The sequence below is a fragment of the Athene noctua genome, chromosome 16 (genome assembly GCF_965140245.1).
Source record: "Athene noctua chromosome 16, bAthNoc1.hap1.1, whole genome shotgun sequence".
Taxonomy (NCBI): Eukaryota; Metazoa; Chordata; class Aves; order Strigiformes; family Strigidae; genus Athene; species Athene noctua.
This window is the reverse complement of record NC_134052.1, coordinates 8,866,261-8,888,284: the sequence shown is the minus strand read 5'-3', so window position 1 is coordinate 8,888,284 and position 22,024 is coordinate 8,866,261. Positions and strand designations below refer to the sequence as shown.

The following is a 22,024-nucleotide window of genomic DNA, read 5'->3' as shown; positions in this document are numbered from 1 at the left end:
AGACAAAAATGACTGTTAGCTCCGATATTTCCACAAGTGATGGCTGTATTAAACAAAAGGAAACTCATACATGATATTTTTGGTATGCTGGCTGCTCAAACAAACGTGTTGATAAATAAATTGGCCCGCAGTCTCAGCCCACTTGTTTTTAGAAAGGAAATGACCCTGTAAGAGTGGGTGCCCACTTCTTTTACCTCGCTGCTATTTTTAGCTGAGGCTGTGAAAAATTTCCATTGAAGACCTGCTCCTCTCATTTCCTGGGTAGAGCAAACAGGAAGCTCTTCTAACTAAGCTGGAGGAGGTTTTTTGCCTGAAAGTGGACCGACCTCACCTCCCGCTGGTGGCTTGCTTGCATTGCAGAGCAGCAACACACCAAATCCCCCACATACGTGCTTTGTTTGCAAGGTTTCACCCAAAAGGCTGGTAGAAGCCAGCAGGTGATGGTGGCAGATGCAAAGTTGGGCAGCAGGGGAGGACAAGAATTCTGCTCTCAGTGATGCTTTTTTGTCCATGTCCTCTCCAAGAGACACCAATCTGGTTAAAATCAGGCATTTCCTGGCTGGAATTAGAAAGAGCTAAACTCTGGGCTGTTAATGGTGGGAGTTTTGAGCACGGAGGGATGAAAACTGCCTTGTGTGGCACAGGCCACGAGGTCCCTTCAGGAGAATTTACTGTACCTGGATATGCAGAGGACCAGTTCCCTGCTCCTCCCATCAAGCGCTTGTGCCATGCTCTGTGCAGATGCTTAGTCCTTGAGGTATATAGCCCACCACAGCAGACATCCAGTAATAAGGCAGAGCTTTGTGTAAAACATTTTATTTTCTCACAGATAAATTCCATTGCATGTAGAGGGGAGGGAGATTTCAAACTACTAGTCATAACTATTAAAAACTAATACATGTGTTCCCCCTTCCCAGACACGCTAAGAGATTGGGCACCATTTTTTTTAAATTTTGGGAAGTGGTGAAATACTATGTTAAATAATTTCTTTTCATAAACATTTGTTAGAAATGGGCCTAAATATGGAGTAGTCTTACAGCTGCATACCTGAGGATTAATCAGTCTTGGGTGAGGGTCTTCTTTGGTTTAAGTTAGTCCTTGTCTTAGCCTTTAAATATCAACAGTGGGAAATTGCTTTGATCTGGGGTCCAAAACCTTAGAAAATTTGGCCTTCTGGTTTTAAGGCAAATTTGTCAAAGTAGATAAAAAGTTTCCAAACCGTGGACCCCCTTGGTAAATACAGTGCCAAGTTGCTGCATGTGAAATGGAGCCCCAAAACAGGCAGTTCTGGAGTTTTGCACAAAATGCTTATGTTTTAGGTCTCTCCTAATGAAAATGCAGCCTAGAGAGAGAATTGTTGTTCCAGGAGGTACCAAAGGGTGCTTTAGGCAATTAAGTGTGAAAGGTAGACAGGAGAGAGTGGCTGTTATATATAACAATACTGTTCTGATTTTTTAATAAGAGAACAAAGTTCTTCAGTGTCTTCTCTTGAGCTTTTTTAACAAGCTGCCCCACCCTGTTAGAGTATCATAGTGGTACATGAAAGTTTGCTTATGCTACAATCTACAAACAAACTATAATAAAAATGTAGAGCAAATAGAGTACAGTGAGATTTAAAACAAGCAAACAAACAAACAAAACAAACACAAAAAAGCCAACACTTTTTCACCTGAATCTCTGTGTTTTCAGCACTGTCCACTATATTTTCTCCAAACTTGGCCTTTTTCTTTTCAAAATTTTCTTATTTCAGCCCAATGAAAATGTTAAAATGCTTAGATACTTACAGATTTTTCTTTTTTACCTCAAGTAAAGGAAATGCCTGTGAAAGAGGGAAGGTGTTGTATATGTAAGGGATGTCACATATACTAGACACATTGTACAGCTTCTGAGTTGTGTTTTTATGGTACTTGAACCATGCTGAACACAGTGTAAACTCCCTCTCTCTGATTCTTCCCCCTTGCCTTCCAAGAATATGTAGTCTGGGTAAATAGCACTAAAAGTTTTAGGTTTTTAATAAAATTATGTTATGAATACATAGGGGATGTTTTCAGCCTAACAGCAAACTGCCCAAGGATTGCTTTTGCTTCTTGTAATTTTGAAAGTGCTCTAACATTTCTTCCTCTTTCTTTTATTTCACAGTTAACGAAATTATCAGGAAGGAATTTTCTGGACTCCCTGCCAGAAATCAGACATAGAAGAAGAGATTTGTGAGACAACTTTTACCGAATCCTTCCGTAACTGACCTCTTAGATCCTTCCAGTGCCCCTGCAACCTCCTGCTTCCTTAACTGTTCATCTCAAGGCACCATTTCAATGCAAGGAACAATGTATTGGCATCAAGCTGACAGCCTTGACTAAGCAACTCGCCACCTCTCTCTGTAAACATTGAGAAGGACACCCTTCCTTTCGTCCAAAGATCGTATTGTTCTTGTATAACAGAGCATCTGTCTGAGGAAACTCTTCAAGCCTGCTGCAAAATAATCTATCTACGTATCGATCTATCTTAGTAATAAGGGATAAGTGATATGTCACTCCTGAACACCGCACAAAGCAAGGGAGGTTATATATTAGTGTTTATTTGGGTGGGGTGGGAAATGGGGGAAGAAAGAGTAATATATTCCATAAAAGAATAATGACATTTTGCAGTTCACTAATAATGACTTGCCCTCCAGGTCTTAAAGCCCTTTTGAAAAGTTTTATTGTTGTAGGAAACTGAGGCAACCCAAGCTTGCTCGGCCTTTATCCGACCTGGGAATGAAAGCCATTTTTTTTTTTTACTTTGAACACTGTGATCAGTATTTCAAACAATAGATGTCAGCTGAATCCGGGAGTTTTCTTCATTTTTCTTGTCAGACTGGATAGGAATTTGAAGGAGAGGGATGCTCACAGAGAACCAGTGAAGAGAGCAATTCAGCAGTTGTAACACCTGTCCCAAGGTAAAATAAACCCAGATAAAACAGAGATTAATATATAGGAATCACAGTAAATCCAAATATTTTATGATTGATCCTAATTAATATTTAGGCAGTGTATGAACACATCTTAGATATTTTCTCTCTGACAACTTGTTGCTGTTTCTTTTTGTGTAGAACCTGCTATTGGCTCATAACTTGTCTCATTTAGCAGCTGTAACATTTAGCCACACAAGCTGCAGAGGAAAATAATTGCATCTTACAGAAGCCATATGTTCCAGAAAAACTATACACTCACTTATACTCACCTTGTCTCTTTAGCTTTGCAAAACCACCAGCAATTTCTGGAAAGGTTAAATTTCCGTGTGAGTTAGTATGTTTGTTATGTTTTGCTTCATGTGTTAGAATATACTGTACTGACACATGTTTATCACAATAAAAGATAACTGCTGCTATCTGCAGTTGTACAGCTAGCAAGTTTATAACATTTTGGTGTGTCACTGCTACCACAGCGTGATAAAAGGGCATCATGAGTGGATAATCAATGTACAGGAAAAGATAGCCATAATATTGTAGAAAATATGTAGTAAACTTTCATGGTTTTGTAAATGAGGAATGCTGATATTTTTAAGTGCGCAGAGCCTGAGCTCTGTTCTGTAAAACACAGTGAAACTATCCTGTTTTCAGTTGTTTCACAGTAAACTTTGCTGAACACCAATGTGTCCACATGCTCACAGCTGGAATTAGGTTATTTGAATAGAGCAGACCAGCAGAGCAGTTGCATAATTGGTTCCCAATATTGCAAGAAAGATCTTGCACAAACCCTGCAGAGTATGTGCTCAGTTCAACAGAAATCTTTTCAGGAGTATTGAGAATATATTTTCTGTGACTAAAAGCTGGTGCTTAAACCCTGCAAGTTCTTCAGTTTTAGCATGGGGGAGACAGAAGCATTAGACTTTCCAGAACACCTGACCAAGGTCTCAGCTGTAATCTTGGCTCTTAAACTGAAATCTAAATTTCACGAGAGCAGCTCTAAGCTCTGGATACAGTCAAGCCTAGATCCAGAACCAGAGCAGAGCCCTTCCTGACTGCATATCCCAAACGGGCATTAATAACACAGCTTGGGGAGTTTGCTTCTTTCTCCCCTCGAAGAACTGCTCACACCCACTGGCAGCACTCGTGTGGCAGCAGGTGTTAGTCTGCTTTGTGAGACTCAAATCTTTTGTCACAAAATGAGTCCCCTGTATCCGATTTCAGCAATACCAAAAAGTCACTGGATGTGTCATTGTGCCTCTCATGTTGTGAGCTCTGCATGTTGCATCAGAACAAATGTGGAGATAGCCAAGCCTCAGCCTGTTACCTGCAGAGGTGAAAATAGCCTTTTTTTATTGCTGACTTTTACAGAAACAAAACTGAGGCTCAGAGTAGCTGAAATTACTCTGCACAGGGGAATTATTGATTGTTAAACAGCACTTGTGTAGTACTTTAAGTGGCTCACATGCCTCATGTAAGCTATTTTGGATTGTTTTAAAATTGCCAGTTTGCCAAAATCTGACATATATTATGGATTTTTAATGCAGTATGATGTTTTGGACAATTTTGAAAAATTCCTCAGACCAAAAGCTGCCTGTCAGAAGTTCTCTGCTGTAGCTGAGTACAAGAACAGGCCGAATGTGTCTCCTGCTTTCACAGAATTGACATTTTCAAGTATCAGAAATGTCCATCTAGTTTTCCCTGATCCAATCTGTAAAGTCTAGGAGAAATTTAAAAAAAAGAAAAAAAAAAGAAAACTCAAAAACAAAAATCCCGAAATGACAAAAACTTTTCTCTTGCTGGTTTTTAAATAGAATATCAAAGAACATGAACATCTTTTCAAAAGCTGTAGACGCACTGATGAGGTCTAAAAATATTGCTGCTTATTTGGTGATTGTCCATAGCAACTGCTTGTCAATACTGCTCTGTATACAGATGAATGGCTGAAGTCAGATAACCACACACCAAATCCACTAGCAGCCTTCCTCTGCAATGTGCGATTGCAGTGTGCGTGTTCATGATGCAGACTGATTTTTCTTTTTATTTTTTGCCACTATCCCCCAATGATCATTTAAACATCTTTCTCCCCTTTTTACTATAAGGCATAAATGTGTATAGCAGACAACAAAAATGTGGACTCAAAGGCTTTTCAGCGTTCAAGGGGATGCAGGCAGGCAAACCCTTGAGCCCCTGCAATGCTCCATCAAAGCTACTTTGCAGGATGCACACATGAAACATGCCCTCTTTAATCAAAAGACAAGATTTCCACTGTTCTTATGTGTTCCTTCGGGCACTTTGCTATAGAGAGGGGAAGAGGATTTTTTTTTTCTTTAAAAATGTGCTACAAGTGCTTTACTTGTGCTTGCATTAGCTGTATTTCTTCCTCATTTTTAATGCGTAGATATTAATTTGTGTGTGTGTTTGTGTAGGTGCATATACATGTATATTTATATAATATAACCATATATATCACTATATGGATATATTATATATATATAATTATATATGAACATGCACACACCTCATTACAAACTTGGGTCACGATCCTATAATTGACTCCAGTCAGCCAGGCCTATGCTGGCACATGAAGCCAGCTACAGGATCGAGGGTTCATAAGATGTATATAATATAGACTACATTTTAGTGGTTTTATTTACAGCAACATGAGGTCAGGCTGTGCTACTCTTTCTGCTTTTACATGCAACTGTTACTTAAATAATACAGCTTTAAACCAACTTTATATTTATTTCCTGAGAAAAGGAGCATCCTCAGACATAGCGTTATGCCTTGGTGTCTCTTTTTTAAGAAGAAAACCGGTATGTTAAAATTATATAGCTAGACTGAAGAACTTCAAAATATACAGTACTAAATTATTTCCTGTTCTTGCTGAGCAGTGTTTTTCCAGTATTAATATTTTGTTACTTAATACAACTTGCTCTCTTTCTGTAGAAGCATTAGCTTAACCTTGGAAGAGTTAATACCATTTAGTGAGTAATTTGTTCTCACTTTATCTGGAAGATAGCCATACTTGCACATGAGGAAATTCTGTCTTTCCTCAGTTATCTGAATGTTTCACCACAGTGCCTTCCTGCCATTGTACCAAAGGCCTCCAAATATATTGTCTACAGGGTGAACAACTCTAATGCATTTTCCATCAAAGTTATACCATGCGAAGTACATGGGGCTCGTTGGAACTCAAAAGTTCATCTCTTTCTCTTTTTGTGTGTGCGTGCATTTTTCTTACTTGCTGTATTTGCATCCAAGCTTTGCCTGCAAGTACAGAATGAGCTTCTATAAATTCTGCATCAAATATATGAATACATAGAGTAAAATCATCATTCATGATATGTAAACAGTCTGAGAGTGGAATGGGAGTGGACAGATATCAGGAAGATTTTTTTTGTCACTTATGAGTGTTGGAAGTACAGTTTGCCAGGAGAGTAATTGCTTGTGAAGATACTTGCAATGAAATATGAAGTCCCGTTTTTGTTTTTCTCCATGAGAATGAGCAAAATGTCAGATCTGAACAACAGTGATGGAATGAAAGTGTCTAATGTATGTGTTTTTATTGGTAGAAAGAATGTAGAAGAGCCATGGGTTTTGCACTTGCTTTATTTGTATCCATGTAAATATGTATCACTTCCATTCTTGTAGGAATACAGCATTTTCTGAATGTAGAATATTTCCAAAACAGCACTATGTTATTCTCTATTGTATAAAATGCTGCTGCTTAATAACATATCTAAAACAGTTCTCAAATTAGCTAGCATGTTTTTTAAAGTATATTTTGTAATCCATATCTTTACAAAAAAGTGTCTATGCTTTTTGTCTGACCAAATATGCAACAACTTTTGGATTAAGGATAGTATTTATAAAGGATCAATTTTCATTTTATGAGTGTATTAATTTTCTATGCAATTGTTGTTGAATTGTTATTGTCCTAAAAAAGATGTATTTGATAAATTTTCCAAAGACTTCAAAGACAGCTTTAAACACTTCAGAAATATGTTTCTAAATATTTCAGTCTGACTTTTTCCCCTGCATTGCTTTCCAAATTGCTACTTAATAGGGAACAATTATCTGCCAGATGGGATTCAAGAAAATTACTGTCTTAATTTCAAATCTTAAATTGATTCAGATCTTCATAAATTTTGTACCACTTAAAATCATCTGATGTTCTAGTTTATCTGCAGTTCTGAGTGTTATTTATATTATGTATTCCTGTGCAATAGGAAGAGACACCAATGTTGGGTTTAGACTGGGTGAATTGCAAATTCTTCAGAAATCAACTGTTGTCCTCATTGTTTACACTGCAGCAATTTCTTACCTAAGGCATCTATCTATCTGCCATCACATGTGGAAAGTTATAATTCTTTATTCATCTCAGTTCAGAATGAATAATCCACCTTTTTGAATGTTTGACGTAAGATTGACATCTGTCTTTTTTAATGTCTGCTACTTTATTACTGCAGTGGGTGACAGCTGATAGCAATTTGTTTAACTGTCAGTCAGTATCTAATCTACTATGGTCTGTTTAAGATTTGTTTAGCCATTTTCATTGTTCTGGGGGTACAAAAAACCCAAATTGGTACCTGATCCACATTGCTGTAAATTTCAAATGAAGGTGCTGGTACTGTAAAAGATCATATAGGCTGCAAATGAGTGGTTATGTGGGGAAAAGTTGGTATTTTGAGTTTCTTTTCAATAACTCTCATAAAATAACAAAATTGGGTAGAAAGTTCTAGAATGACTGAGTCACAGAAATGAATGATGATTGCAATAGCCCAGAAATCCACGGATGTGTTGTTGGAATAATAAATTATTCCAGGATTAAACTGCCATCATTTTACTGGTGCTGATCAGTACCTTACTACACAAGTAGTATGGTGAGACCTGGGAACAGCAAATCAAGGTACAGTTCAGTCTTAATAATGCTGACCTAATTGAGACTTACGTTATGTGTGTGTAGTTATGAAGTGATTCCCCCCGCACTGAAGTCCAAGCCTCCTTGCTGAAGCCCTACCCTGTATGTTCAGGTAAAACCCTATGTTATAGATACACGAGTGAGCAGTTGTCACTCAAATCATCCTAACAGATGTCCTTTTAATCAAACTGTTTGTTCAAAAGCCTAACTTTAGGAATTGAAAAGGGGTTTATATCATTCACATTCCTACAACAACATTGTTAACCTCCAATGTAATGATTTTTTTGCTATCTGTAAAATATTTTTATATATTGCCTGTACTATGGTAGTTTAGCAATAAATGAAATGATATCTGCTGCACAAGTGTTTGGTCTATTCTTAAATACCTTTATTGCCTTTGATGACAAACTAACACCGTGTGAGTCATCCACTCGATAATCTTCTTGTTCCTCATCACCCTCCTAAATACTCAAAAATGGAACATGCATAAGGATTTCAGAGTATGGAGTACTTTGTTAAACGAGATGCCCATGTGCACCAAGATCCCATCCACTTTATGTAGATGGGATGGGTTGATTCATACAGTGACAATTTTACAAACTTCTTCATTTTCTCTTATTGTCTATTTTCCCTCATTTGATTTTCTATTCCCACCAGCACCATCCCAATAAAAAGCACTAAATAATCCACATCAACAGGTACTCCAGAGTTTTGACCGTAATACAGCATTAATTTCCCTCTGTGTCAACATCCTTCGTCATCAGTATCTGCTTTCTAGAGACTAAAATGGGGATGTACTCCATTTAATTTTTGTTCATCTAAATCTGAATTCTGCGTTTCTCTATTGGAGACAATAAAAGATACATTTTCATGGTGCTGTGCTGGAAGAATGCCCAGAGCCCATTATGTGTCAGTAAGAGTCGAGTTTATATAGCATACAATTAAAGACATTTACCTTAACAAAATCAATATTATCCTTTGCATTTAAAAACAGAGAATTCAAACCATATTTGATGCATTTGTTGGACATAGAGCAAGCGCTTTGCTTTGCTTATTCACAAAAGCCTCAGAGCAAGCGCCATGTGGAAGTTCTTAACTCCCAGTACACTGTACAAAGGCTGGGAAGCTCATAAACCAGACAGGCTTCGCCAACAAAGAAGCTGTTACTGGCTAGGAGAGAACATTTTATGATGAGCAAATATATGGCACACAGGATTTTAGCTTTATTCAGCAACAGGAAAATTTAAGTAACTTAACCTGGAAATTCCACAGCTAAGGGCTGAGAACTTGAGCACCTGACCTGATACTCTGGCTTTAATTTGTATCTTGGGTCCAAATTAAAAGACTACAACAGTACCCCAGATTTTTAGTCTTAACGGGAAATTTCCTGGATTTTGTAGACTTAACTCACTCCTTTATGTCCCGTCAACCTTTTTCTCAGTTTTATTTTTCATGGTAGCAGCAAAGAAGAAAAAAAAAAAAAAAAAAATCATGTTTCTAATGAACATCTGGGTTTCGTATGAGAACTCGCCTGTTCGCGTGCTCCATTGTGTAAATATGTGATTTACAAGTTTTTGTTTTTGTTTTTTTTTAATACAAATGTAATTTACTCAATTTGAGAAGCTGCTTTTCAGCTTCATACCAGATTCTTTTCTAAATACATCATCACTGGCTTGCTCAGGTGGCCACGCTCAACTGGGCTGCTGCTAAGGGACCACTGCAGGAAGGATGAGCTCCCACCCAACGCTGTCCTCGTCTTTCCTATCCCTGATCACCCCCTGTGCCTTAGTTGGACCATCTGCTCCTCTGAGCAGCTATCAACTCAGTGACCTTATGTTGTAGAGGGGCTTGAATTATTTTTATTTAGGGACGGGAAGGCCACAGCACCTATGGTGTGGAGCTCCTATTAAACCAAGGGGCAAGACTGCTGGCACAGCAAAAATTGCTGAGGTTTTGGGGAACCACTTAACCTAACAGTGTGGGGGAAGGGGAGGTGGGAAAGGTGGGAAGGAGCTGCACTGCACACAAATTGGCCAAATCCAGGCACTAGAGGTGACTGCAACACAAAGGCACCTCTTTATTCAGCAGGCGGTAGGACTGAATTGTAGCTGAAATCAAGCAGGAGAGTGTGGAGGCAGACCAGAGCAAGGCAGGCAGGCACATAAAATAAAAATATTCTCTATCTGTTGCTCAGATATAGGGCAATATAAATAGTAAAAAGATTTTTTTTTTTTTGAGCATTGCCATCTATTAGCTGTATTACGTATGAGAGCTCAGCTCTGCTCAGGGATTTTGGATGAAAAGGATTTTCAGGCCAGGGCTGGGGTATGGGGAGCAAGCAGCCAGCATTCACCATGCCAGCCTGGTTTTCTTCAGAAACCAAACTAAAAAATCGTAACAAACCTTCCTCAGCCAACTGCAGCATTTGTGCATGACTATGGGAGTGCATGCAATGAAAGTCATTTCTAGGTGATATTAACTGCTCTAAGGGTTAGGCTGCACCTTGGGCTCCAGATAGTCAGAAACCAGTGTAAGAAACTGCAGCTGAGAACTCCTTGGACCTCTGGGCTTGACGTACCCTGGCTCTCTGCCTCCCATGGAGGTGAGACAAGCTGGGTCAGTGTTGGCCCCATGCAGGGAGCCCCACTGCTGCCCTGAGCCCTCTGCTCCAGCAGCAACATGAGGAACGAGCAGAGGAAATATGACTCAAAGGTCCCCCTGGAGCAGTCCAGTCCATCCACCGCCTCTAGCTGAGAGCAGCAACCAAGAATGTCTCTTCCAAAATACCGCTGAAGGTTTAGAGTGGATCAGGCCCTCAGCTTTTGCAAACCTCCCTCCAACAAAGCCGCAGTGACTGCCTGCACCAACGTGCCCTCCCGGCCCGTGGTGGGAGTCATCGGCATAGCAGCAAGCAGCGTGGCTGAGAGGAAAATATTACAGCCTCTGTCCCTGCAGAGCAGAACAGAGATGAATGCTGTGATTTTGTGGCTGGCCTTTAATGATAGCCTAGGAGTAATCACAGAAGGAATCAGGTTTGATTCGTATTAGTTTTGACAGATAATGTCAATTACTTTTTTTGCAAGCTACGTGCTTCCCCTCCACCCTTTAATTTACTTTTTTTTTTCAATGTCACGAATATTGTCACAAATCAGGTGCTTTAACTTTTCACACCAGGTGAACTCGAGGCATCAAAAGCCATCAAGAATCCAGAAGTATGTGTGTCCCCTCCACCCAACCTTATGAGAATAGACCTCCTCATATCTTACTGCCTGATTCCTTGCAAAGTTTGCTCTAATCTGTACTACGGCACCTGAAGCCACTTGCTCTAACAGTGCCCTTTTTATACCAAAAATACCTATCTGCTTCTAGCTGAAAGAAAAATTATGGAATGGATGGGAGTCAGTGGTGATGACTGCATGTGTGCTGCATGGTGAGTCCATGGCTGGACTGTTTTCATCCATGGAAGTGTGTTCAGGAAGGACAACTCTGTGCTGCAGGCTTACTGCAACTACCAGCAAACTTTCTTCATCCCAAATTAAAATTAAAGGTTTCCAGCCTAAGAAAAAACATCCATGGGAAATGAGGCCTTGTTGGTGTCATTTACTTACCGTGAGAGCCCGGGAGAGACTGCTAATTCCCAAAGCTACCCAGGTTTATTTGTAAAGTGGCTTCACAGCACAGGCATTTCTGATGGCTGCAGCCAGCTGCACAGCGCTCTGCTCAGGTGTTGTACAGGGACATCAACAGCAGCACAGCTGTTGGGCCCCACAAAGTGTGACAGATTGCCTATACTAGCTCTGCACCGTGCTAGGTAAGAGTACATGAATGTGACAGTGATGAGAATTTATGTATTTTCTATGCCACTGGCTACAATTCAGTCAAAGTGAAGCGTCATTGACTGACAGGTTATTTTTCCTTAGATTGATACTAAGATCTCAGCTTTGACCTGCTCCTGTGGACACTCTTAATATATCAAATACTTGGTAAGGCTACATCACTGGCGAGACTAATAGTCCTGAAGGTTTAAGCTGGACTGAGTAAATTTTTCATGAACCCTTTATATAACCTTATTGAGAGTGTTATCATGAAAGCCTTCTCAGATGCCTGATTATATCAGCACAAGTAAGCCACTGAAATCTAAGCCCAACAGATGTTTAATTTCTGAGCTTTTTCATATTAGGCTTCACTAAAGGAAAAGGGTGGGGAGACACCTTTCTTTTTTGAGTTGAAGTCTCCAGTGACTAGCTCAGTTTACCATTAGCACTGGACTGCCTTTCTTTCCTTATGCTATTTCTTTTTCCCAGTTCTAAACTCAAATAGTTCTATAAAACAGGATTTGTGCTAGCTAGTTATACAGGGCTTTTGCAAGAAACCGTTTTGGCTTCATTTACCTTTAAAAAGGCTGTATAACATAAGAAATAAATGTAATTGTACCATGCTCATGTATCCTAACATCTTCTAGGCTTTTATATGGAAATGGTCTATGTCATACTTTGCCTCACAATGGCACTGCTCCCTCTAGGCTGCAGGCTGGGGCCAAAGCAAAGCTTGTAGAAAATTTACTCTTCAGTCTGCGCAGAAAGTTGGGTTTGGTTGTTTGGGGTTTTTTTTCCCCTTAGTAAGAAAAAGAGTATGGGGAAATACAGCGAAGGGTTTGCCGCAGCACAGAATATCACTGCCATCTGCAGGGGAGGGGTGCTCTCCGCTGCCGCAGCGGCCCTGCAGCGGTCCCCGTGGCCGCTGTGGGAGCCCACCCTGCCGGGACCCCCACGCCAGCAGGGCAGAGCTGCAGCGCCAGAGGGAGGTTAAATGTCCGGGCCATGGAAAAGGCTTCCCGGGTGGGTTCAGCACTCAGGGGAGAGGGAGGCAGGTCCTGGTGACAGCAGCCCCAGTGCACCATCACATGCTGCACCCTCGCACATCGCACCCTCGCACATCCCAGCCTCCCACAGCCCGATCACACCCTCACACGTTGGGCTGTGTTTGCTGGCAGAGGAGTCTGCTGCCTCCCCTAATCCTCCCCACCCTGTCAGCAAAAGACAGCAAGAAGTGCTGCCAGGAGAAGCAGTTACCCCCCTCAACAAAGAGACAGACACACACACTTTTCGAAGCATGGGGGGTTTGGCCGGCCTTTCTGGGATGGAGACACAGACAGGCAGACACTGCCACCCTCCCCTCTGGGCTTCCCAGCCATTTCTCCCCAGCTCTGGCAAGGCTATGCCAAGACTAGGAAGTGCTTCATGATTGCAAAAACTGTTTTGTCTGGAAAAATGTTTTTCCAGTCTTCCATGCAGCTTGGTTCACCTTGTGCTGCTTAGGTCCCTCATAAGAAACCAGGGCATTTTGCTGGGCTGATCTCTGCCACCGTGTTTGATGCACCACACAGCAGATGATGATCACAGATGACACCTTTTCTGTTATTCACAGCAGCTCTGTACTAAACCACTGTTTGCTCAGCTGTTGAGATAGGTATGTGACTTCTCAGCCCTTTATTTCGTTCCCTGACACTGCATACTCCCATTTTAGTCTCCAAGAGCCAATCACCCCATTTCACAGGTGGGAAAATCACACTAAGCCTACCTGGCAAGCAGCAGATGGCCAGCTGCAGCTAGCTGGGGACCAGTTACAGCCTCCAGAGCAAAGATGGAGCCCTTGTACACTACATAAATTGATACTCTCTGACAATTTCTCTTGTTCATACAACAGGGAGTGGGTTTGGCAACAATTAAGCATTGCTTTAATTATCCCGCCATTCTTTAGAAACACGTTAAGCTAAACATATATTTTTTTATAACTAAAGAGCTACATCTAAACAAGATCCATTTTGTGTTGGTTACAGTCCAGGATTAAGCCATTTTGCTAAAGTTATACCAGACAAACCCAGATCTTGCTGGCCAACCACTTAGTGGTTTTGTTTTTCTTACCCATAGTGAGATCTCCAACAGTAGAACTAAAGGAAATAAGAGTGATTGGGTGGATGAAAAGAAAGTTTGATGACATGGGTGTTTTGGGCTGGTTTATTTGGGGTTTTTTTCCAAAATGATCCCTGATAAGCATCATGACTCAGTAGGAAAAAAATGCAGTGACAGAACATGACTTTTAGAGGCTGACACTCCAAGGCATGGCATCCAGAAGCTTTAGCTGGTTGAAACATTTGAACCTAACTGTAACACAGATGCAGAGCCGTTTGTGGACTTGGAGCACATCACGTGTTTGATGACATCTCTTCTATGTCTGTGGGGGTTTTTTTTAGGTTCTGAAATAAGCGGATATGAAACAAGCCGGGACTTCTTAGAAAAGGTGTTAAGAGTCCTCTGAGACCCACACAGCTCTAGTCTGCAAAGAGCAGCAGCCGATGGTGGCTCACTGGCTCCATCTCTCAGGAAGAGGTAGGAGTTGAGGAGCAGAAGTGTCTGAAGGTGATGAAGGGGCCAATCCACTTCCACACGAGATTCATCTGTCCGGTGTTTTATAAGCAATCAGAGCTGGAGGCTGACCTTGCAGGAGCTGAAAATTTGACTTACCCATTCAGCCTGGCCATCACTTTACCTGGAGCATTTTTCAGTAGTGAAGGAATCCAAGAGCAACAGAAATAGAAGAGTGCTGAAACAGTATTTGTAGATACACCAAGGAGAGAATGGCTGCAGGTTAAGATATCTCCTTTGAAGAATTATGCACAGTCACGTGCTTGTGACTATTTAGCAGGACAGTCCATCTGGTTACACTTTTGGAGACATGGTGCTTTTTTAGCCAATAAACTCCCACACATCACAGCGTATCCAGTTTTCCATGTGGGAACCTAAGCCAGAGGACCCCCTGCATTTGCTGTCAATCACAGAGAAATCAAAACATTCAAAAATTTAAACATTTTAAAATTACAAAATTCCTTGGTTTTATCCAGTGTTTTTTCACCCACACAGCACAAATTTCTCCAGGAAATATTATAACCTTGTTTGCACAGATGGTGAAACTGAGGCACAGGGAAGGGACTCATCCAAGCTCCAGCAACTGCAATGATAACTGGGGACAAAATCCAGCTATCAGAAGTCTGAGCCCAGATCAATATCCATGCTCTCGCTCCCCCAAATTCTGAAGTTTGAGGTGGCTGCCAGCAATTCTTACTGAGGAATGACCCCTGAGGAAGACTGGGTGCTGGCAAATGAGATCTGGCTCACTGAAAGGTAAGCAGCCGCCACACTCAAGTCCTATAGAATTGTCTGGCATGGAAACCACAGATCATGTTGACATTGTTGCTGTTGGCAGAGACTATCTGGTGCTCTAGAAGGAGAAACACCACCCTGTTATTCTGCTGTCCTTTGTTTCTGATTTATGGATCCCTCTAAAGCACAAGTAAAAGGTATTCACTTCATTTATGGTATGTGGTAGAAAGTGGGATTTCAAGAATGGCCACAATACCTTCTACATTTGCTGCAAAGGCAGCAAATTCTACGTTTATTTCCTCTTCGATGGGTCCAAAATTTGCATACTAATAAAGAAATCACTGAGTAGTTGTTATGAGTAGAAATTCAAGGTATGTTTTTCACCCTGTAATAACATGGGTTTATTGATCAATGTTCAAACCCTGTTCTTGCTATTTTAGACGCCGAGATTGCACTCCGTGTATATTGACATTATACTTGGTCGATTGAACTGCTTCTCTTGCTGCTGCCCACTCACTTGGGGATGACTTCTTTCTTCTAAATTCTCTTCTGCAGGATAGCTAGCTGAATGGAAGCATGCACTCAGTACAGGAGATGCTTTTGCAAGTCTCTAGTTTGGGTTCCATAACACAAACCAAATTTCGAAGGGAACAGTGGGTACCCCCTCACACTGGCATGCTGGAAAACACACGGTAATAGTCAACATACCTTAGGGAGTAACTCTGTACTGGTGAGCTAATACAAGCAAGACATGTCCTTACACACCCTTGCTGATTCTGATCTGGTCCATTTTCTTTAGCTTGCTTCAGAATGTATCTCTCTTAATAATTCTCCATAACTTGGCATTTTGCACTTCGCCCTCTGCAGTACTGCAGTTGACCAAGGTGCAGAATCTATAGATCTGGATACTTGAGTTAAAACTCGTGTGGGTTACAGGGGCTGATTTATTAGTTTAACTGGATTCTGTCTTTGCACATGCTTAATGCCATCTCTTGGTTGCTACTTGCCTTTACACTTGTTCTAAGTGAGAGCACAGGAGTTGTTTCAGTCTCAAATTTTATCCATCCTGTTGCCATGAATTCACCCATATGTTTTCCATCTGATTTAATTTTATTTCAGGCTTAATCATAGGAGTATTTTTCTTTTCTCTCAGACTATATTGCAGGCATTAGTTCAGACCTTAATGAAGAAATATCAGTGTCACCAATGCATCAGTAATCCCAGATGGCAGCAACTGCAGGAGCCGTGACAGAAGTGGGGAGTGTCGGCATGGTGAGGCTGCATGAGCCTCTTGCCTTGCTGAAGATCCAGCTTAACACCTATCAGCAGTGTAGGCAAGTTGAATTTTGTCCCATTTAGGATAAGGGGCTTGGTCCACTGTGTTCTCCCTGTGGGAAGGAGAGGAGGAGGCTGGGGATGAGATGGACACGACAGGAAGAACAGCAACAGAGCTGGCTGTGCTCCCAGGGCTCTGGCACAGGCACTGGGGCATCGGGTGACCTGCCATGCTTGGCTTTGCCCATGTCCAGGATCAGTTCTACCCAAAATCATCCATAAGAGAGCCACTGGCACAGAGCCATCCACGTGCCAGACAAGCTTCTCTCTCTGGCTGTCAAGCTGGGACCCCTCATCTGCACTGTTCTTAATTGGAGTATTGTTTAAAGCCTAGTTTATTAACCCATCCCATTTTTTCCTGTTTATCTTTGTGCAATTTTAAATACCCCTCTCTAGATCACTGAGATGACCCCATCCGAACAGCCAATACCATCTCCTCAGTTGTGATGTTGCACATCAACAGGCACAGAATAAGCCTGCTGATAGCATCAGGCCAGTGTTTTCCCAAACTCTTTTTTTCCCTTAGCTGTTAAAAGAGAAAAGGAGGGAAGAGGGAGAGGAGTTCATCCCACGAAGCATATTTCCTGGTTGCTGAGAGACTTCAAATCTCCCTAATGAATAAACACAGCACACTTAATTTTGTTTATGAAAACAGACTTATTGTGATGGCAAAAAGCATGAGTCAGTGCCCTGAGTGTAGGGGAGTGCAGCAGCTGGAGACACTCACCAAAAAGCAACGCCTCGGAAACCAGAACAACTCTCATCTCAACCAGTGCCAAGAGATGCAATTTCTCCTTTAACAAAAACCACCAGGATACTGGGAGTGGGAGAAGGCTTCCTCATGGCCTGGCAATTGGCTGTTGAGCAAGTATTGCCATTGCTATGAAAAAGCTGAGAATTTGTGAATGAGCAGCAGGTGCCAGTTGGCACCACATGCCCTGCACCCAGCCCAGCAGCATCCTAAGGATGCTCCTGAGGAAGATGGCCTGAGCCTGGCTTACGGGTCTGGGCTCCTCAGTAACAACTTCAGAGCTGCTGCTGGTCCCTCACTGAAATACAGCAGAGAGACACAGGGGAAGGTATGAATTTGAGCCCCTCGAGGCACATGAATTGCTGACTCCAAGAAGCATGTTCTCCAGTCATCTCTGCATCCCTTCTGATATTTGTTGGCATCTATTTGGCTTGGGCTAAATGAACAAAGTGGGAGGTGAAACTATCACTGTGGCTTCCTGGCCTGGTAAAGGTCCTGAGGCTTCAAATAAGCAAGTGCAACAGGAACACTATTTCCTTCAACTAATTTTACTGTCTGTACTCACCCTTAGACTTACTTCCCATATGCACGCTCCCATCTTCTGAAGGGGAGAGTCTAGTGTGCAAAATGCACACTACGATGTGCCTTTAAGGAGCCCTGAGCTGTCAAACATGTTGTCCTGCTCAGTGGTGTCACCCTGCCACCAGCACCCTTACAGAGCGAAGCTGATTAGATCTTCATCTAGTCCTCAGCACATTACTAGCACTTCATAAATAACGCCAGCCCTTCCTTCAGATCATGGACCTTTTGTTTTTCTTCCTCAGTTTCACTGATGTAAATCTGCCATGTATGCACGAGGCCATGCCATGGTGATGAATGATCCTGAATAAGGACCCACTTAGCCAATTTTCACTGTACAGAGTTTCATTGTGTGGAGGAGGGTTAACACACAGGGCTCTGTTCAAACAAAATGAGGTAAACAGAAGTTCAACGCTTTTCTTTCCTTCCTTCCTTCCAAAAAAAAAAAAAAAAAAAAAAAAGAAAACCATTTTCTGAAGGCCAAGCATGGAGGAAGGAAAGAAATTTCAATTAAAAACCTAAAAGTGCTCATCCTACATTGATGGCTAGATCAGATATGCAGAAGAATATACTGGACATAAGCACAAACCAGATCAAGAGGAAGGTTTTTAGGTGCTGCAGGGAAGGCAGCAATAGATGGCACTATGATCACTGCAGAAGGCAGATCAAGCTATCCAAGCTCCCTAAAAATGTCCCCCAAAGACTGAAACAGGTAGAGATTTAAAATTGTGTCCTACTTTCCCCATAAGGCAGCGCCTGTCACTCAGCTGGACGGTGTCAGCCCCAGGGACACACAGAGACACAGCCCCTGCTCTGGGCAGCACCAGCTGGTGCAATTCAACTCCCCTCAGTATCTAATACCCCACACAAACAAGGCTGCCAAACTCCATCAGTTGGCTGGCTAAACAAAAACACTGCAAGCACGTATTCAGTCTCCAACTACTATTACACAGTTTAAAACATCCAGTCCACTGGGAATGACCCAGAAAACTGAAGGCAGGTGAGAAATTAGCAAATTTTCCAGTCAGAGACTGCAGTTAATACCTTTGCTGGCTAAAAGAAAACTGGAAAAGAATGATAGATTTTGGCCCTGGGCTGTCTGTTACTACAGGACCTTCAGCTTTTGCTATACAGCAGAAGAAAGCATGGACTCCTGAAGGCTGTATTTTGCCCTACACCCACACAGTCATTTAGTATTTTCAGCTATTTAAACTGATTCTCTAACAAGCCAAACCTACTGCAGCAAGCACCTCACACCTGCTAGCAGAGGAAGGCAGAGGAGGGATGGGACTCATGAATCTTCATCACTAAAGCCTACACCTTTAGTTGAAAAATCCCTGGCTATAGAAAATACACAAAAACCAAATAAACAAACAAACAAACAAAACTTTTACAGGCTGAAAGGTCAGATACGTGCAATGGGAAAGAGGCCGCTATTGGGAGCAGCCCCATACAGATGCCCATGTAGTGTGTGGGACAGCAGGAGCTGGGGGGGGCTGCAGGCAGGCCCCCTCTTTGGGACAGATGGCAATAGCCCCCAGCCTCCTCCTCTGCCTCACTCCTGATACCCTGTCACGTTACAATGTTTGCATAGGCTCAGAGGTCTCGGCAATGTATTTTCTGGGACCCTGAAAGTGCCTTCAGTGACATGCTGGTGTGGTCTCAGAGAGTATAATACACAAACAAGCTGGTCGGGCTAGATTTTTACACCAATTTTGCACTAGCACACATTAAAATACATGTAACAAAGCATTGAGATGTTAAGTTTTAATGGTTCACAGTACTACTGTTCTATTATTTGCTTTTACCTTTTATGTTTTTATTTTGTCAGTATGATTAATTTGCTCTCTTCCTCAACCAGCCAGTGCCCCCAGCCAGTGTTCCCCACATTGAGGAAACTGTAGTTTCAGAGGGTTATAAGTTCAGCACCTTTCAACAGTAACTGTATGTTCAGCTAAAAAAAAATTCAGTTAAAGTGTGTTATGTATCAAATGGAGCCTTGCATAAATAAAGGACAGCAAGCAATACTAGAAGTCCTTCTGTAGACGGTGTTAGTCACAGGTCAGTGCTTTCTGTTACTGTAATTCACAGAAAAATTGCCATTAAAAAGGTGAAAACTCTGTGGTCCAAGACCCTGTCCCCTTTTTGGTACCAGATTTGTCCCCCAAAGCTCAAGATGGTTGAATCATAGATGGATACTTTTCCAGTTCCTTTGAAATTTCTGATTAAATGGTGACTTTTCATGTATCTTCAACACAAAGCCAATTCTTCATCTGCCACAACAGCAGCAAATGGAAGAGGATGTGACACCAGTCCAAACAAAATGCCAGACGTTTCATGCTAAACCTGTGGAAATTCCTGCTCTAGGTCTCACAAAAATCAAACTTTTCTGATTCCCTGTCTCCAAAGCACAAAGCTGGAGGTACCCATCTCCCCAGCAGCATCCCTGACACCATGAGGGCCTGGGTAGTTGATTTGCCATTTTGTTGTGTGCTGTAATGCACCTAGCACAGATCAAACCCTTCATAACAGTCATACACAAGATATTAATACAAAGAAATAATGGTGAATAATAATTTTCCCATAAGATCCATTTGAAATAGTCTATCCAAAAGTACTTATAATTCAGGGGGGAAAAAAAATCTATTAAAAACTAGTTCTGTGGTACTAAACTTGGCTCAAACCAGCCCCTTAAAAACAAACAAAAAAACCCCTAAGCACTCTAGATTACTTGGCTTTTCACCAACCAACTCTTGATTGAAAATCAAATGCAGATGTGAACACAAAAAAGCAGCAATTTCAGCTCTCACAGCAGCCGCTTGTTGTTGGCATGCTCCAGAAAAATATCATTGCAAACTGGTACTGTCTGGACCACGCTGTAGCCTTCGTGGCAATTATGCGGCCAGAGTGTTCTTGCTGTCCCCATTAAGATAAACAGTGCTTTTTACAACAAAGAGAAAGGAGGGATTAAGGCAAACAAAAAGAAAAAAGGGCTCAGATGGGAAAGCTTAGTTTTCTTACAGCTAAGGGGTATGTGTGCAACTCAGTGCTAGGCGTGAAAGCATAAGCCAAGAAATTCATCCTCTGGTTTGTCCTTGAGAATGCCTGGGTGGGAAGAGTCCTCCTGCACAGGGCAAATGGGGGCTCCATCCCCCCGAATTGTAACCAGAGAACAGCAACAAGCTGGAAAAGGGGAAGACAAGAACACTGAACAGTTTCAAACTCCTTTTTAAAAGAAATTAAGAAGAAAGAGAGATCATGATGATAAAAGATGTTTTGTGCTGTACTGGCAGAGGAGTAGAATTGATGATGTGATGAGTCAGTTCCCTCTCCAGCATTAACAATCCTCAACATGCATCTTCCGAAAGCAGCCTCTGTTCGGTGTCCCTGACTCTAACACCAGCAGTACTTTCCTTGGGACAAGGATCTGTCTTCTCTCAAATTTAACTCTTCTTTCGGGGGAAGAGAAAACTACCACCCCACCATTAAAAATTATTTTAGGGCTGGAGGGGCTGCTTGAGTAGCTGGTTGTCTTCAAGACAAGAGAGAACATTTTGTATCAAAATACATCTCATGTGAATGATCCTATTTATTGTACAAATTTCAGCCTATTCTAGCTTGCCATACCCAGAAATGCTAAGAGAATTAAACTTGAAAAAATCGAAAATTGTATCCACTTCCACATGGAGAATCTGCAGGATTCTTTTTTTTTTTTTTAAGTTCATGCCACTGGGTACACTCCCCCAAACACTCACCGCCTTGTGCGGGATGCTTGCAGTGTCTATCATACAAATGACACATTGTCTCTTGGCAAAAAGATGAGCAAAGTGAGACTTGACTCAGAGACCTGCTCACCAACAGCAACAAAAATTCCCCTCCAAGTTTCCTACAGAAGAAGAGCCAGAAGGTAACTCTCGCTTTCTTGATTAATTCTCTCTGGAGAGTGAGAACTTGGAATATCTCTGCAATATTGTGTAGCAGTGTGGGTTTTTTAAAAGAAAATAATTAAGTCTGTAATAATAGATAGCCCCAGAAGCGTTAATTTTATTCATTTTGTCCCATTTATCTATAACAAAATAATCTGAGAACAGAAATACCATTCAAGTAGAGAGAGTGGAAATAAGATCCTTGCATTAGAAAACCATTCACCAACATGGCCACAGATAAAATATCAGCTCTGCTTCATGACTCATCTCTGAATCTATAACTATTTAAATACCAAAGTACTTTGAATTTTATGTGGTCATGATAAATGGCAACAGGCAATTGAATTCACGTCCTCAATGTGTAACACTTTATTAAGGAAAGTTCTCCACCTAGCCATCTGCTTT

At 41.6% G+C, this 22,024-nt stretch overlaps 1 long non-coding RNA gene across 3 annotated transcripts in view; it reads right to left on the bottom strand.

Annotated features, from left to right (window-relative positions):
* Positions 1-809: 809 nt before the first annotated feature.
* LOC141967028 (uncharacterized) overlaps positions 810-22,024 on the bottom strand; it is a 114,795-nt gene continuing 93,580 nt past the window's right edge. For all 3 annotated transcript variants that reach the window (XR_012634644.1, XR_012634647.1, XR_012634645.1), the window contains one exon: positions 810-2,925. This is a non-coding gene — a long non-coding RNA (uncharacterized LOC141967028). The remainder of the gene's footprint in view (positions 2,926-22,024) is intronic.